The sequence below is a fragment of the Eriocheir sinensis genome, chromosome 36 (genome assembly GCF_024679095.1).
Source record: "Eriocheir sinensis breed Jianghai 21 chromosome 36, ASM2467909v1, whole genome shotgun sequence".
NCBI classification, from domain to species: Eukaryota; Metazoa; Arthropoda; class Malacostraca; order Decapoda; family Varunidae; genus Eriocheir; species Eriocheir sinensis.
Window position 1 is genome coordinate 6,811,401 of NC_066544.1, and position 16,255 is coordinate 6,827,655.

The following is a 16,255-nucleotide window of genomic DNA, read 5'->3' on the forward strand; positions in this document are numbered from 1 at the left end:
TTTCCTGATGTTAGCTTTTCTGTAGTATTTTTTGGTCAGGGTTCGTTGTCATAGTTAAGGTCCAGGGGGTGGTGTGGTACAAAGCGGGACGAGTATACACTGTTAAATACTAATAATACTAATAATGTAAGTAGGATGAGGAACACTGAATGTACGTTTTTTTTCCTCTGCCGATGGATGATTAAAGAACGCCCTTATTAACGCGATTACGAGGCGCATACGCAGTGATTTCCCTCACAGTGTACTCGTCTGCATACACTAAAGTCAGTTTGTCTCGTTCTCGTGTAATAGTAGAGTGTGGGCTGCAACGTTTTCTGTGAACATGACGTGCGCGAAGAAAACTGTCTGTGTGGGTAACTTGGCAAATGTTAGTTGATGTTGGAAGGCGAGATATTCGTGTATTATGTATCCTTGGCTCTTCATTTTATTGGAATGGCTCGTAACTTTTCTGTAGTACGTGTAAACACTTGTAAAGTAAGTCTGTACGGTATACCCCATATTGTTTCGGGGCATGTGTAACACTGGCTTTGCTAATAACAGGAAAATCGTGACTACCAACCTAATTTTGCGTATGAACAAAGCCTCTTGAAAAGTTTATGATTTATCAGAATATTCTAATAAATTCGTTAATAAGAAATGTTACCATTTTACTTGGTTTCTCGTCTTCAAAATCTAGTCTTTTTGCATTGGCAGAAAATAAAGAATTAATAAATGATGAAGTTATAAACCTCGTCATGCGTTATATCTTCCCATGTGTGTGCATATGAGAGAGAGAGAGAGAGAGAGAGAGAGAGAGAGAGAGAGAGAGAGAGCAATGATTGTCAAGCCACGTTTTCATCGAGGGACACACACACACACATACACACACACACACACACACACACACACACACACACACACACACACACACATCTGTATATACCCACGCTATATTACCATGAACCTGCATAATGTTTAGGTTTTTCACTCTGATTTCTCTCTCTCTTTTTTTTTTTTTTTTTTTTAACTGCTGCCTGTTGGTTCCCAGGTAGACAAAGGTAACACAGAGCACGTGAACTCACCTGTGTGGTATTGGAAGGAGGGAAGGGGAGGAAGGGGTAAGGGTGGTGGATTTAGCGGATGTAGTGAAGGCAATGTCCACGAAGGAGAGGAAGTAAAGGGATTACAATGGAGGAGAAATAAGAAAAGGAAGGAAGGAAAGGAGGAAAGGTCAAACGTAAGAGAGAGAGAGAGAGAGAGAGAGAGAGAGAGAGAGAGAGAGAGAGAGAGAGAGAGAGAGAGAGAGAGAGAGAGAGAGAGAGAGAGAGAGAGAGAGAGAGAGAGAGAGAGAGAGAGAGAGAGAGAGAGAGAGAGAGAGTTACCTGGTAAGCTTGGTCATTAGCTACAAATTTCTCTCTGGATAAGTTATCAGTTTCCTTTCCGTTTTATTTTTCCCCCTTTTTCTTGTCAATTATAAACACATTAAGAAGGGAGGGGAAAAAAAATAACAGCTTGGAAAATATAGAGAAAGACAAATAAACTTACAGATAATACATTCGGACAGACAGACAGACAAGTAGACAGATGCAGACACAGATAGGTGAACATATGGACAGACAGAGTACAGACAGAGGTTGGTACACTTTTTTTTTATGAATATGCGCAACCCACGAGGACACACACGCACACACACACACAAACACACACACACACACACACACACACATACATAAACAACGTAAAAAAAAAAGCTTATCACCGCCTCTCGTACCCAGGTAGTTTTTTTTTTTCTTTTTTTCTTGTGTGTGTGTGTGTGTGTGTGTGTGTGTGTGTGTGTGTGTGTGTGTGTGTGTGTGTTTTTTCTTTTGTGGTTTGTTTTACCTGTTATGTTTCGATGAAAAAAAAACTCATAAGATGGAAGAGGAGGAGGAGGAAGAGAGGAGGAGGAGGAAGAGGAAGAGGATTTTATTAGTGAAGAAGAAGGGAGATTTGCAGAAAGAGGAAGGTGTTAATGGTAAAGTCAACACGGAGAAAAGAAGGGGGATTAAGGAAGCAGGGAGAGGAAATGTACCATGGAAAAATAGCAGGAGGAGGAGAAGGAGGAGGAGGAGGTGGAGGAGCAATGTTACCAGAAAAAAGAAACACGAATCTCACATGAAAAGAGAAAAAAGGCACGTGTTACATTTGAGTCGCCACGCGAGCCCTCCGCAGCGGGTCAATGCTTGCTCTTATCTCCACAATCATGCTTGCGTTATCTCGTTAGCTCTACGTGCCTTCGTTCCCGCTGTTGCTCCCTATTCTTCATCTTTTTACAGCAAAGGAGACAGCACAAGGGCACAAAAAAAAGGAAACAATGAAAAAAAAAAGCCCGCTACTCGCTGCTCATGTAAAGAATCCGAAGAGGTGGCCGAAAGAGCAGTCAATTACGTGGGAGTAGAAACGGAGGGAGAGAGAAAGTTCAACATACTCTGTCATTATTTACACTCTTTTTCTTCCCTCTTTCCCTCGTTCTTTCTTACCTTTTTTCCTCCGTTGAGATTTAAGAGAGTTGAGAGAAGGAGAGGTAGAGATCAATGAAAATGTCTTCTGCGATTATATACAAACTTATCTTACCATTAATTCGCCTTTTTTGTTTACCTTTCTTCCCTTTTCTCATATCTTCCTGCAGAGAGAGAGAGAGAGAGAGAGAGAGAGAGAGAGAGAGAGAGAGAGAGAGAGAGAGAGAGAGAGAGAGAGAGAGAGAGAGAGAGAGAGAGAGAGAGAGAGAGAGTTTATATACAAAACTTTCTTCTCTGGTCGTAAACATTATCTTAACCTTACCACTAATTCCTCGCTTTCTTATTACGGTTTTCTTCCCTTGTTTGCTTTATTTTCTTCTTGGAGGTAGAAAGTGAGATAAAGATCAACAAAGCTTTCCTCTGCTCTTAAAGTCATTATCTTTTCTTACCTCTTATTTCTTTCTTCTTACTTTCCTTCCCTCCGATGCTCTCTTTTTTTTAGGTAGAAAGGGAGAAAGAACGATCAACAAAACTGCCTCCTGTGATTATGCCGTCTCTTACTGATTATTCCACATTATTCCAAATTCCACATCACCTGCGTCTTTCTGCTGGACCGTTATTTCGCATTCCACTCTCTTCTTTATGCTCCATTATTTCTTGAAGGAGCCTGAGAGTGGAAGGGATCAACGAACTCAATTTACCCGCTTATAAAAAAAATCAACTGCAGTCTTTTTTTGTTGTTTTGCGTATTCCATTGACGGAGCTCAGAGTTTATTTAAGTTTCCCGTGTCTGTATGCATGGAGCGACCCGTTTTCTCTTTTGTCCCGTCCGTATCACGTCGAAAGAAAACACGCATGGCAGCTTATCTCTTACAATCACAAATTACACCCACGAGAGTCAGGGGATGAAACGCTTATGTGGCCTGTTTCGATCATCGCCAACTTGAGACTTCGGAGTTTGGACTTAACGTATTGTCACGGTGAAGAGGCGTGGAGGGAAGGGTGTGGGTATGGTGGTAGGGGTGATGGAAGGGGGGATATGGGTAGGGAGTTGTTTATGGTGGAGGAGTGAAGGGTTTGGGTTGGATCTACGTGTAATGGTTAGGGGGTTAAATGGGTTGTGTTGAAAAAGGGAGTGGTGTGGACGTCGGTAAGGGTAAGGTGTGGAAAGGATGAGGTGGGAATGGTGGGGTTTTTGATGGGGGTATGAACTTATGGAGTGGGATAAGAGGTGGTTGAGGGTTCATAGGGAGAGTGGGGAGGGGGTGTAAAGGGTGAGAGGTGGGGAGAGTGGGGAGAGAGGTGGGGATGGTAAATATGAAGAGGGAGAGCCAACACACACACACACACACACACACACACACACACACACACACACACACACACACACACACACATACACACATACACACACACACACACACACACATACACACACACACACACACACAGAAAGGTAGACGGTTGACAGCCACAGCCACACACACACATACAGGTACAGACACACACACAGGTGGAGTAGCTACATATAACCCAGGTGTCCTCATGTTATTCTAATCCTCAGGTAGGAGGGAACAAACAGGTGAGACACAGGTAGAAACACACATACAATTACACCCTCATTAGTACCTCGTGTGTTCCTCGCCATAATAAGCACCGTGGGGGCGAGCTCTTGCATTCTTGGGGATTAAGTAAGGGGGATTAGGGGCATCTCTTGAAGGGGGTTGAGGTTTGAGTAGTATTTGTGAAGACGTTTGTGGGTCGTTGGGAGAGGTGAGCGGTGGGGGAGTGGGGGAGTGGTCTGGGGGACGGGCCATGGGAGGGAAGAAGTGAATGGTGTGTGTGTGTGTGTGTGTGTGTGTGTGTGTGTGTGTGTGTGTGTGTGTGTGTGTGTGTAGGTGTATCATATGAAAGGGGAAGGGAGAACAGGGAAGGGGAAGGGAGAGGTGCATTTGAGCTGTGTATGTGTGGGATCGACAGGGGAAGGAGCATGGGGAGGTGTGTGGGTGATGAGGAGGAGGGGGATGATGGGAGATGGGGAGCATAGATGGGGGGAGAAGTACAAAGGGAAGGTTTAGGGGGGTGGACTGGGAAAGATTTGGGACGAAGAGAACGAAATGGGGAGAGAAAAAAAACGGGGGTGTTGGGGAGAGAACGAACTAGAGACGCAAAAAAAGGGTAGAAAATGTTTGATGATAATGTTTATAAATGAAGAAAAAGCACAGGAGAAGAGTAGTAGTAGTAGTAGTAGGTGGAGGAGGAGGCGAAAGAAGATGAATTGGAGGTAGAAGAAAAATAATGAGGAAGAATTTGACGCTGAGGATACCGCGGAGGAGGAGGCTGAAAGAACTGGGAGGAGCAAAAGGCTCAAAAATAAATATTTAAAGTGAAAAGAATAAAGAGGCTGTCAGACCAAGGAGACCGCCTCCACGAAACCTGGCGGCGAGGTGAAGAGTCGAAGATATTTTTAAAGGGAGGGAGACAGCGAGAACAGGTAGAAGTGGGGACGGTCTCTTTGCGAAGGGGAGGTTGGTGGACTGGGGTGGAAAATATGGGTGTCTGCGGTGTGAGGAGTGTGGGGCAGTGGGGGGGGGTTGGGGGAGCTGCTATCTCGCGGACCCAGTGTGTCGCTGTGAGTCAATCACAGTTGTGCAGTACACATCAATTTTCCTGGTACGAACGTCAGATGATGGAGCCTTTGTTACCTGTGTACACACACACACACACGCACAGGCATATATATATATATATATATATATATATATATATATATATATATATATATATATATATATATATATATGTCTGTATGTATGTATGTATGTATGTATGTATGTATGTATGTATGTATGTATGTATAGATAGATAGATAGATAGATAGATAGATAGACATATAGATTACTGTAATATCCTGATTCGTTCCTGTGCCTGATGTAGTTTCTGTGTGTGAGCGGCGGGCCGTGCTGTGCTGTGCCTGCCTGGCAGCCAGGCAGCAGGGCAGACGGGCGCGGCAGCAACACGGCCCTCAGGGTACGAAACAATACTCTCCGTCTAAACACTGATGGTGTGGCCTCTGCTTGACGCAGCGTGGTGACGACAGGGACGATAGCATCAATAACGTGCGCCGCCATGTGCGGGGGACGCGCCGCGCTGACGTGAAGTGTTTTACCAACATATCGGGTGTGGCGGCGGAGAGTGGCGGGGCCGTGCTTGTTGGCATGGGGCGGGGCAGGGAGGGTGGGGCCGGGGCATTGCTGGGCTGGGCGAGGGCAGGGGCATGAGGGTCGGCGAGGGTCACAGAGGCCATCCAAAGTGAGGGGAATGGAGGAGGGGACAAGCAGGAGGAGGAGGAGGAGGAGGTGTGGTGATGGTGTGGTGCTGGTGGTGACGGAGCAGGTTGCTGGGCAGGCAGGCTGTTTGGTCTCGTTAGAGTCGGAGCTGCGTGATGCACAGGTGTTGTGGCACAGGTGTGTGTGTGTATGTGTGTGTGTGTGTGTGTGTGTGTGTGTGTGTGTGTGTGTGTGTGTGTGTGTGTGTGTGTGTGTGTGTGTGTGTGTGTGTGTGTGTGTGTGTTTGCTTTGTTGTCGCAAGTATGACGTGAAATACCTGGCGAAAGGACGATGAAAGGTGCAAAGAAGGGGAAGGCAAGGTGTGGAGAATTTTGAGAGGAAATGAAAAAAGAAGAGAATGGGAGAAAGATTAGTATAGTTGATGGAGTCAGTGTATTAGCAAGGGAATACAGGTGTGATGGTGGTTACCTGTGCCGGGGAGGAAAGTAACTCATGCAACAGTGGAAATCATGAAATCATGGGTGAAGAAATGAGATAGGAAATTATATAAAAGAGAGGGAAGGAAAAGGAAGGGAACGAAAAGGATAATAATTGAAGGAAATAAAAGAACTGTAGGTGAAAGAGAAGGTAGATTTAGGAAATGAAGAGATGATAGACGAGGAAAGGGAGGAGAGTGAAGAGAAAGAAAGATAGGGATAGAGAAATTGGGATGGCAAGGAAAGACAAATCGGTGTAAAGGGAAGGAAAGGAAGGGAAGGAAAATAAATAAAAATGAAGGAAAGGAAAGTGGCTAGCTATATGAAGAGAAAGGATGGGAAGAGAAGTGTAAGGAATGGAATGGAAGGAAACAATAGGTAAGGCAAAGCAAAGGAAAGGGAAGGGAATTGAAGGAAAGGGAAAGGAAGGAAAGGGTAGGGAAGGAAAGAGAAGGGAAGGTAATGCAAAAAAAACAAAACGTAATGAGGAATCGAAAAATAAAGGTAGAGAATGAAAGGGGAAAAAAAATAAAGGAAGGTAGTGGAAGGGATGAATGAAAAAGAGGGAAGGAAGGGAAAGGAATATAATGCAAAGAAAAGGAAGGAGGAATCGCAAAGTAAAGGGAAGGAATGAAGGGGAGAAAAAAATAAAGGGAGGTGGTAGGAAAGAAGAATGAAAAAGAAGGAAGGAAGGGAAAGGAAAACAGTAGGAATCGCAATGAAAGGGAGGAAAAAATGAAAGAATGTGTCTGAAGGGGAGGAAAAGGGAAGGTAATGCAAAGGAAAGGAATGAGTCAAGAAGTAAAGGGAGGGAGAAAAGAGTGAGGGAAGGCGTCTAAAGGGGAGGAAAAGGGAAGGTAACGCAAAAAAAGGAATGCGTCAAGAAGTAAAGGGAGGGAGAAAAAAAAAGTGAGGGAAGGCGCTTGAAGGGGAGAAAGAAAAATATGTTGAGGTAAGTCAGCAACAGCAGGGGGTAGGGGGAAGGGGGGGGGCGCAGGTGTTGGGTGTTAGTTGTCCACCTGCCGCTGCCTCCCCCCCCCTCTCCCGCATCCCCCCGCTGGACTCAGATGTTGCCAAGGACACGGGCGGCGGAAAGGTGAGATCCTGCCGTCCGTGGGTCCGCCGCAGGCACGGACCGCAGCCGCAGCCACGCCAACCACGCCGGCTGGAGTGTGGCCGCGGGGGAGTCTGCCTGCACCGCCCCGCCCCGCCCCGCCCCAGTGCTCCTCCAATTTGACGGGGCAGCTGAAGGAGTGACAAATACGATGATGATTACGGATAGTGATGACGCTAAACAACAACAACAACATCAACAACAACAAACGGGAGCGTATACCTGTAGTTTCGTCTTTCGTGTGCGTCTGCGGGTGCGTGCGTGCGTGCGTGCGGGTGTGCATATGAATGTCTCCTTAATCCGGACTTATATGGCCCGGCAGAGCATTCCACTCGGAGGGGATAGAACCAGAAACCTCGCGAAAAAATAAAAATAAATAAAAACGTGCGGCAATATAGTGGCAGAGTAGACGAAAAAAAAAGTAGTAGAATAGATAAACTGAATGAATAAAATAAGAAAATAAAATAAATAGAATATATAGTAACGTAATATATAAAAAAGGAGAAAATAGATGGAAAAAATGAACTCCGCCTTCCCGCCACAAACACCTGGCAACAACAACAACAAAAAAACAATAATAATAATAATAATAATAATGATAATAGCAATAGGCGAGGTCGAATAATGCAGGTTGGTGGGGCAGCAGGACCGGAAGGACAAGGAAGGAGGGAGAAGGAGGAGGAGGAGGAGGAAGAGGAAGAGGAGGAGGAGGAGGAAGGGCACGAAGGGGTATAAGGGGAGGAGGAGGGAGGAAGGGAGGCCTGCTAGATTACTGGTTCTTCGTCCTTGCGTCACCAGGGGCTTAACGGTGTGTGTGTGTGTGTGTGTGTGTGTGTGTGTGTGTGTGTGTGTGTGTGTGTGTTATGGGAGGGAACAAAAAAACATACACGGGTTCATTATGTACGTTTGGGTTTGTTATGGCCGGATATACGTGTGTGTGTGTGTGTGTGTGTGTGTGTGTGTGTGTGTGTGTGTGTGTGTGTGTGTGTGTGTGTGTGTGTGTGTGTGTAAAGTGAATAATACATCTACATCTTACTCTCTCCATATGTAAGTAAGATTCCATGAGCGTTTTTTCTGTCATGTACGTTTTGCTGACCCGTGTAGGTAGCGTCATTTTGGTCATGTACGTATGTGTGCATCTCCGTGTAAACCTGTAATGAGGTGTGTGTACGTGTTGATTCATGTATGTAAATCTTTGTGTGTACGGAAAGGAGGAGGTGCACGTGTCTGTAACTATGTGTGTGTGTGTGTGTGTGTGTGTGTGTGTGTGTGTGTGTGTGTGTGTGTGTGTGTGTGTGTGTGTGTGTGTACGTAGGTGTGTTGCGTAAGTGTAGGTGGTTGAGAACGATGGAGGGGTGGGAGAGGGAGAGAGGGAGGGAGGAAGAGGAGGAGGAGGAGGAGGAAGAGGAGGGAAGGGAGGTGGACTGTTACACGGGAGGGGTCGAAGAGGGTACGTTTGAGAGAGAGAGAGAGAGAGAGAGAGAGAGAGAGAGAGAGAGAGAGAGAGAGAGAGAGAGAGAGAGAGAGAGAGAGAGAGAGAGAGAGAGAGAGAGAGAGAGAGAGAGAGAGAGAGAGAGAGAGAGAGAGAGAGAGAGAGATGCAAAAAAGAGTAAAGGAAAATATACACGATAGAGGAAACTTATATGAAGAGAAAATAAATATGGATGATGGATTACAGAGAGAGAGAGAGAGAGAGAGAGAGAGAGAGAGAGAGAGAGAGAGAGAGAGAGAGAGAGAGAGAGAGAGAGAGAGAGAGAGAGAGAGAGAGAGAGAGAGAGAGTACCCCATACACAATGAGAGTGAAAGGTGTTGTAACAAAAAAAAAAGTCAATGGGGACGAAGCGAACAAAAAAAGAGCGAGAGAATCACCCATAGAGAGATAAGGAGAGAGAGAGAGAGAGAGAGAGAGAGAGAGAGAGAGAGAGAGAGAGAGAGAGAGAGAGAGAGAGAGATAAAAACACCTCTGTTATGGGACGAGGAAAAGATAAAAGAAAAGGGAGAGGGAGGGAGAGAGGGAGAGGTAGAGGGGTAGAGAGAGAGAGAGAGAGAGAGAGAGAGAGAGAGAGAGAGAGAGAGAGAGAGAGAGAGAGAGAGAGAAAGTGAGTTAGGTGAGTGGATGACGGTAAGTAGCTAAAGTAGAGGTAGAGGAGGAGGTGGAAGAGGAGGAGGAGGAGGAGGTGGAGGAGGAGATGATGATAGAGGAGGAGGAGGAGGTGGTTGTAGTGAAGGAGGAAGAGTTGATGGCAGAAAAGGAGGAGGAGGAGGAGGAGGAGGAGGAGGAGGAGGAGGAGGAGATTGAAGCATTGGATATAGATGGAGATGATGGTGATGGCGGCGGCAACAGAGGAGAAGAAGGAAGAGGAGGAGGAGGTGGAGGCGGAGCTGGAGCTCGAGGAGGAGGAGGAAGAAGGGTATAAGGAGCAGCAGCGGCAGGAGGAGGAGGAGGAGACAGAATCTATCCTGAAGGAGTGTAGAGGTCAAGGGTAAGGACGTCTCGCCGGGTCCAGACTGGGTACGTTGGGTCCACTCTACTGTACCATTGACACCCCCCCTCACCCCCCTTCCTCCTCCTCTCCATCCCGTTCCCCCTTCCCCGTCTCTCTTTTCTTCCTCCTTCTACTCAGCACTACCTCCCTCCCTCCCACTCCCTCCCTTTCCCTGCCTTCCTTCTTTCTCCTTTTTATCTTTTTTCTTCTTCTTCCTCCTCCTTTCCTCTACCTCTTTCCCTGCCTTCCTTCTTTCTCTTTTTTCTTTTTCCTCCTCCTCTTCCTTTCCTCTACCTCTTTCCCTGCCTTCCTTCTTTCTCTTTTTTCTTCCTCCTCCTCCTCTTCCTTTCCTCTACCTCTTTCCCTGCCTTCCTTCTTTCTCTTTTTTCTTCCTCCTCCTCCTCCTTTCCTCTACCTCCTTCCTTGCCTTCTTTCTTCTTTCTCTCCTTCGTCCTCCCTTTCTCTCTTCCGTCTCCTTTCCTTTCCTCCTTTCCCTCCTGCTTTTAGTCTCCTGTTCATTCCTCAATCTCTGTTCTTTCTCTCCTCCTCCTCCTCCTCCTCCTCCTCCTCCTCCTCCTCCTTGAGTCATCTGCATTCGTTCTCGGCGACTTCTGGCACGACTGTCGATTATTAGGTTCCTGGTCGTACCCTTCAGTCGTCCTCGTCCTCCTCGTTGTGCTTGTGCTCCTCCTCCTCCTCCTCATCCTCCTCCTCTTCCTCTTCCTCCTCCTCCTCCTCGTCAAACTGTTACCGCGATGGTCTAACATGCTTGAATAGCGGTGGGAAGAGGAGGAGGAAGAGGAGTAGGAGGAGGAGGAGGAGGAGGAGGAGGAGGAGTGCGTGCTGGGGTGACAGAGTTTGGGTGAGTGGAGGTGACCGGGTAGAAGTGGGGGTGAGAGCGGCAGGAAGCGGGGAGGGGGGTGATGAGAGAGAGAGAGAGAGAGAGAGAGAGAGAGAGAGAGAGAGAGAGAGAGAGAGAGAGAGAGAGAGAGAGAGAGAGCGAGAGAGAGAGAGAGAGAGAGAGAGAGAGAGAGAGAGAGAGAGAGAGAGAGAGAGAGAGAGCAGGAAGGAGAGAGAAAGGGCAGTTAATATGGGAAGGAAAAGGATGAAAGAGGGAAGGGCAGGAGAGAGATACGAAGAGACAGGTAGGCGAGGCAAGGCAAGGCAAGGCAAGGCAAGGCAAGGTAAGGTAAGGTAAGGGTGAAACCGATATTGGGCAGAACGGGATATGGGCGGGAGCAAAAAAATGATATAAAAAAGAGACAGGATATGGGGAGAAGGGGAACGAAGGGACGAGGTGGGGGAGCATAGGGAACACTGAAGAAGGGGGAGAGAAGGGGAGGGGCGTGTGTAGGGAGGGGGTGGGGAGAGGGCAGACTTCCCCGACCATCATTGGGTACACACAAGTGGGTATGTTTGGGTTCAGACAGAGGACGCGGCGGCTGATGGTGGCGATGATGGTGCCTCGCCCGTAGGAGACTAAGGGACAAGATTGCTCCTATTACACCTTTCTGAGTAATCCTTCTGCTGCCCGACCCTGCCCCTGCCCCTGCTCCTGCTCCTGCTCCTGCTCTTCTTTCTCATATTTTGCCTCTACATTCCTCTAATCCTTATCTGTTTTTCTCCTCTTCAGCCATCATAACTATTGCCACATCCTCCTCCTGTTTTTTTAATTTCTCTCCTCCTTTTCCTCGTTCTCGTCCTCCTTTGCTTTCTCATCTTCATCCTCCTCGTCCTCCTTTTTTTCAACCTCCTCATTTACCTCATTTTTCTCCTCCTCTTCTTCGTCTTCCTCCTCCTTTTCTTTCTCATCTTCATCCTCCTCGTCCTCCTTTTTTTCAACCTCCTCATCTTCCTCCTTTTTCTCCTCCTCTTCTTCGTCTTCCTCCTCGTCCTCGTCTTCCTCGTTCTCTTCCTCTCGTCCTTTCTCTACCTCTTTCTCATCTTCGTCCTCCTCGTCCTCCTTTTTTTCAACCACCTCATTTACCTCCTTTTTCTCCTTCTCTTATTCATCCTCGTCCTCGTCCTTCTCTTCCTCGTTCTCTTCCTCTCGTCCTTTCTCTCCCTCTTTCTTATCTTCGTCCTCCTCTTTCTCCTCGTCCTTATCAATTTTTCTCTTCTCTTTCTCCTCAAAGCATCATAACTACCGCCTCCTGCTCCTTCTCCTCCTCCTCCTCCTCCTCATCCTCCTCCTCCTCCTCATCATCATCATCCTTGTCCTCCTCCTCCTCTTCGTCTTCCTCGTCTTCTTTTTTTCTCTATTCTTTTCCAAGCACTACATCAATCTCCACATCCTCCTCCTCCTTCTCCTCCTTCAATGTCTCCTCCTCCTCCTACCCCTCCTCTTCCTCCTCCTCCTCCTCCTCTTCCTGCTTGTGTTACTGTCATTGTTTTTGTTCCTGCCCCCCTCCCCCACCGCATGCCTTTCCTCCTGTCCTTCCCTCTTCCCTTCCCTCCTCTTCTTTTTTTCCTTATTTTTCTTCATTTCCTTCATTTATCTTCCTCTCATCCTTTCCTCTTTCCTTCCTTTTCCTCCTTCGTACAATTTCTCAAGATCTTTTTTACATCTTTCACTAATGTTTGTTTTATTGTTTGTTTTGTTTGGTTTTTATTTATTTTTTTATTTATTTGTTGATTTCTATATACTTTTTTTTTTCGTTTCTGGTGACGCCGAGGATTGCGTTTCGGTTCCGGTATAGCGTTTCTCTGCTTTCTCTCTCTCTCTCTCTCTCTCTCTCTCTCTCTCTCTCTCTCTCTCTCTCTCTCTCTCTCTCTCTTTATTTGCCTTCAGGGATGAGCGCAATTGTGTGTGTGTGTGTGTGTGTGTGTGTGTCTGTGTGTGTGTGTGTTGGTTTATGTACTTTCTTACGTAACATCCGTGGCATTTTATTTCCAAGCAAATTAGAGGGTATGACGCCAGTGTGTGTGTGTGTGTGTGTGTGTGTGTGTGTGTGTGTTAGGAATAATGGGGCATGTGTAAGTTTGTATGTAAAGATACCAGGAAAGTGTAAATCATTGTATTGCCACAAGTGTGTGTCCACTCTCTCTCTCTCTCTCTCTCTCTCTCTCTCTCTCTCTCTCTCTCTCATCCCTTTCATTGAGTTTTTTTCTTTTGTATTTTATTTATTTTATTTGAGCGCGAAACAAAAAGAAAACGATAATTGAATAGCCACTGAAAGAGAGAGAGAGAGAGAGAGAGAGAGAGAGAGAGAGAGAGAGAGAGAGAGAGAGAGAGAGAGAGAGAGAGAGAGAGAGAGAGAGAGAGAGAGAGAGAGAGAGAGAGAGAGAGAGAGAGAGAGAGAGAGAGTGAGAGAGAGAGAGAGAAGGAACACTTGTTATGGGGGTTCCCGAGGAGACTTGAAGGGCTGGGTTGATGGGGTAGAGAGAGGTGAGGAAAGGGAGAGGGGGGAGGGGGTGGGGGTGGTGGGGTCTGTTGCGTTGGAGTGGTTGGGGGGGCAGGGCAGCGCTTGTTATTGGGGGGCAAGTGTGTTACAAATGGTGGGATTAGCATAACTACCTTTTATGACCAATGTTGAGGAGGAGGAGGAGGAAGAGGAGGAGGAAGAGGAGGAGGAGGAGGAGGAAGAGAAAGAGGGGAGGTGCATGAAGGAAGAGGACGTGGTGGTGGTGGTGGAGAGAGAGAGAGAGAGAGAGAGAGAGAGAGAGAGAGAGAGAGAGAGAGAGAGAGAGAGAGAGAGAGAGAAGATTATCAGTCAGAGGGAAGTTGGGTAGAAATTTAATGTGCCTGTACGTTTGTGCGTGCGTGTGTGTGTGTGTGTGTGTGTGTGTGTGTGTGTGTGTGTGTGTGTGTGTGTGTGTGTGTGTGTGTGTGTGTGTGTGTGTGTGTGTGTGTGTGTGTGCGCACATGCTTGTACTCTAAACGCGATCTGTATACGTCCTAGTGTGTGTGTGTGTGTGTGTGTGTGTGTGTGTGTGTTCTCGCATGCTTTCTCTATTTTTCACACATATATTTTCTCATGCACGCACGAATATGTGTGTGTGTGTGTGTGTGTGTGTGTGTGTGTGTGTGTGTGTGTGTGTGTGTGTGTGTGTGTGTGTGTGTGTTTCGGGTGAATATGCCATGGTGGAAAAAGGTTGACAGGAGGAGACGTGAAGAAGGAGGAGGAGGAGGAGGAGGAGGAGGAAGAAAAGGAGGACCCAGAACACCAGAACACTGTCCCCAAAATGTACCTGGCGAAGAAGAGGAGGAAGATAGAAAGGAAGAGAAGAGAAGAGGGAGGAAGAGAGGAAGACAAGGAGTATTAAAAGAGGGGAAGGAAGGGGAGTAAGATAAAGGAAGAGTGGGTGGAAGAGACGAAGAAAACGTATAATGGAAAGAGAGAAATTGTGAATAAATAAAGTAGAGAGCAAATTGATATACTTCTTGACCTGCGGGGGGGAGAGAGAGAGAGAGAGAGAGAGAGAGAGAGAGAGAGAGAATTCAGGCACCTTGTTTTATTATGATTTGCAATTATCGTAATATTTTTATGGGCGTGTACCTCCGTATGTATGTATGTAAGTATGTATGTATGTATGTATGTATGTATATTGTTTGTATTTGTTCGAGTGTGGAGCGAAGTTGTGTATACTCCTAGTCATGATGGTGATGATTTGAAGTACTGTTAGTATTCGTATTAGTATTAGTAACAGAAGTAGTATTAGTAGTATTAGTAAAGATAGCAGTGTCATTAGCTGCGGAAAATCACTTTATATATTGTTTTTCTTATGTCGACATAAGAAAGACAATATATAAAGTGTATTTACGTAACTATTAACACTACTACAACTACTACTACTACTACTAACACTACTTCTGTTACTAATACGAATACTAATACTAACACTAATACAAATCATCACTATCATGACCGTCGTTGCCATCTTACCTGTAATCACTAGTGGACTGAGGCATCCTTCACCGGTTGCCTAATCACTTAACACAATCTGGGTTGACAGGGTTGACGTCCAGCATTCCATTCTTCCCTCACAACACGCTGACGAAGGAAGGATCGATGCCTCTTACAGATCTGGATGCTGATTCAAATACCCATGACATTGAAGACCGTATTCCGAGACTGCTTTCCTCTAATCATAAATATTTACAATGGCCACAAAGGAGATTAGTCGGGTTCCCATGAGTGTTCTCCGCGTTCATGGGGCAGAAGCGTGGTCAAACTATCGCTAGGTTCATAAAACTACCCATGGAAATAACCACAACCTGTACGGAAGCTTCATCAAATGTGAGTGTGTTAGTCCTTAAATGTCTGGAGTTTAGAAAAGAAACTGGACCTGAAGGAAAAGTCTGTGAGAACTGAACCGAGAACACCTGCACACATTTTCACAGTCCTCGTTAGCTGTGTCCAGTAAGCGTAGAAAAAAAAATGGAGTAAAGTAGTAAAGTAGTAAAGAATAAAGGATGATTGATTATGAAAATTTATTGTTGTTTGTTTTCTTTTCTTAGTTATTCATATGTCTGTTAAATACCCACAGTCGTATATTGATTTCGGTTTTGTGAGTAGCTGATCCCAGAACTTTTTTTTATTTCTTTATAAAGTATGTACTGAAAAGGTAAGCCATTTCTTATATGAATCTTCCGTAGAGTTACAGGATGTGGTATGTTGCTTGTATTGCCACTGTCATAGCCGTGTTATTTTTTTTTTTCTTTCTTACACCAAATGACGCAATCACGGTAAAAACACAGCAGGAAAAAGACCTCACAACAACCTCAAGTGTTTGCTTTTGTTGGGAAAGTGTCGATGGCTGAGGAGTGAGCAGAGGGCCACAAAAAGAGGAGATACGGGAGATAGCGCGCATAAAAAAGTTAGTATGGGAGGAGGTTTTTAGTTTCACTTTTCCTTGAGTCATGAAAAAAGAGGTATTATGAGATGCTCTTTTCCTCCTGATAATGGGCGTTGTGACATGGGACTCCGCATGGGGGCAGTTTTTATTTCCATTCTTCCGTTTCAGTGTCATAATCCGTTAAGTGAGCGCAGTTTTTATTTCCATTCTTCCGTTTCAGTGTCATAATCCGTTAAGTGAGCGCAGTTTTTATTTCCAATCTTCCGTTTCAGTGTCATAATCCGTTAAGTGAGCGCAGTTTTTATTTCCATTCTTCCGTTTCAGTGTCATAATCCGTTAAGTGAGCGCAGTTTTTATTTCCAATCTTCCGTTTCAGTGTCATAATCCGTTAAGAGAGCGCAGTTTTTATTTCCAATCTTCCGTTTCAGTGTCATAATCCGTTAAGTGAGTGCAGTACTTTTCCTCCCACTCCTTTATCCTCTATCGTGTACCCTCTCACCCCTTTCGTTTCTATTTATTTTTTGTATTTAACTTTTTATATTCCTAAGACTAAATAAAGCTACTATTATTATTGTCATTATTATTTTTATCGTGTACCCTCTCACCCATTTCG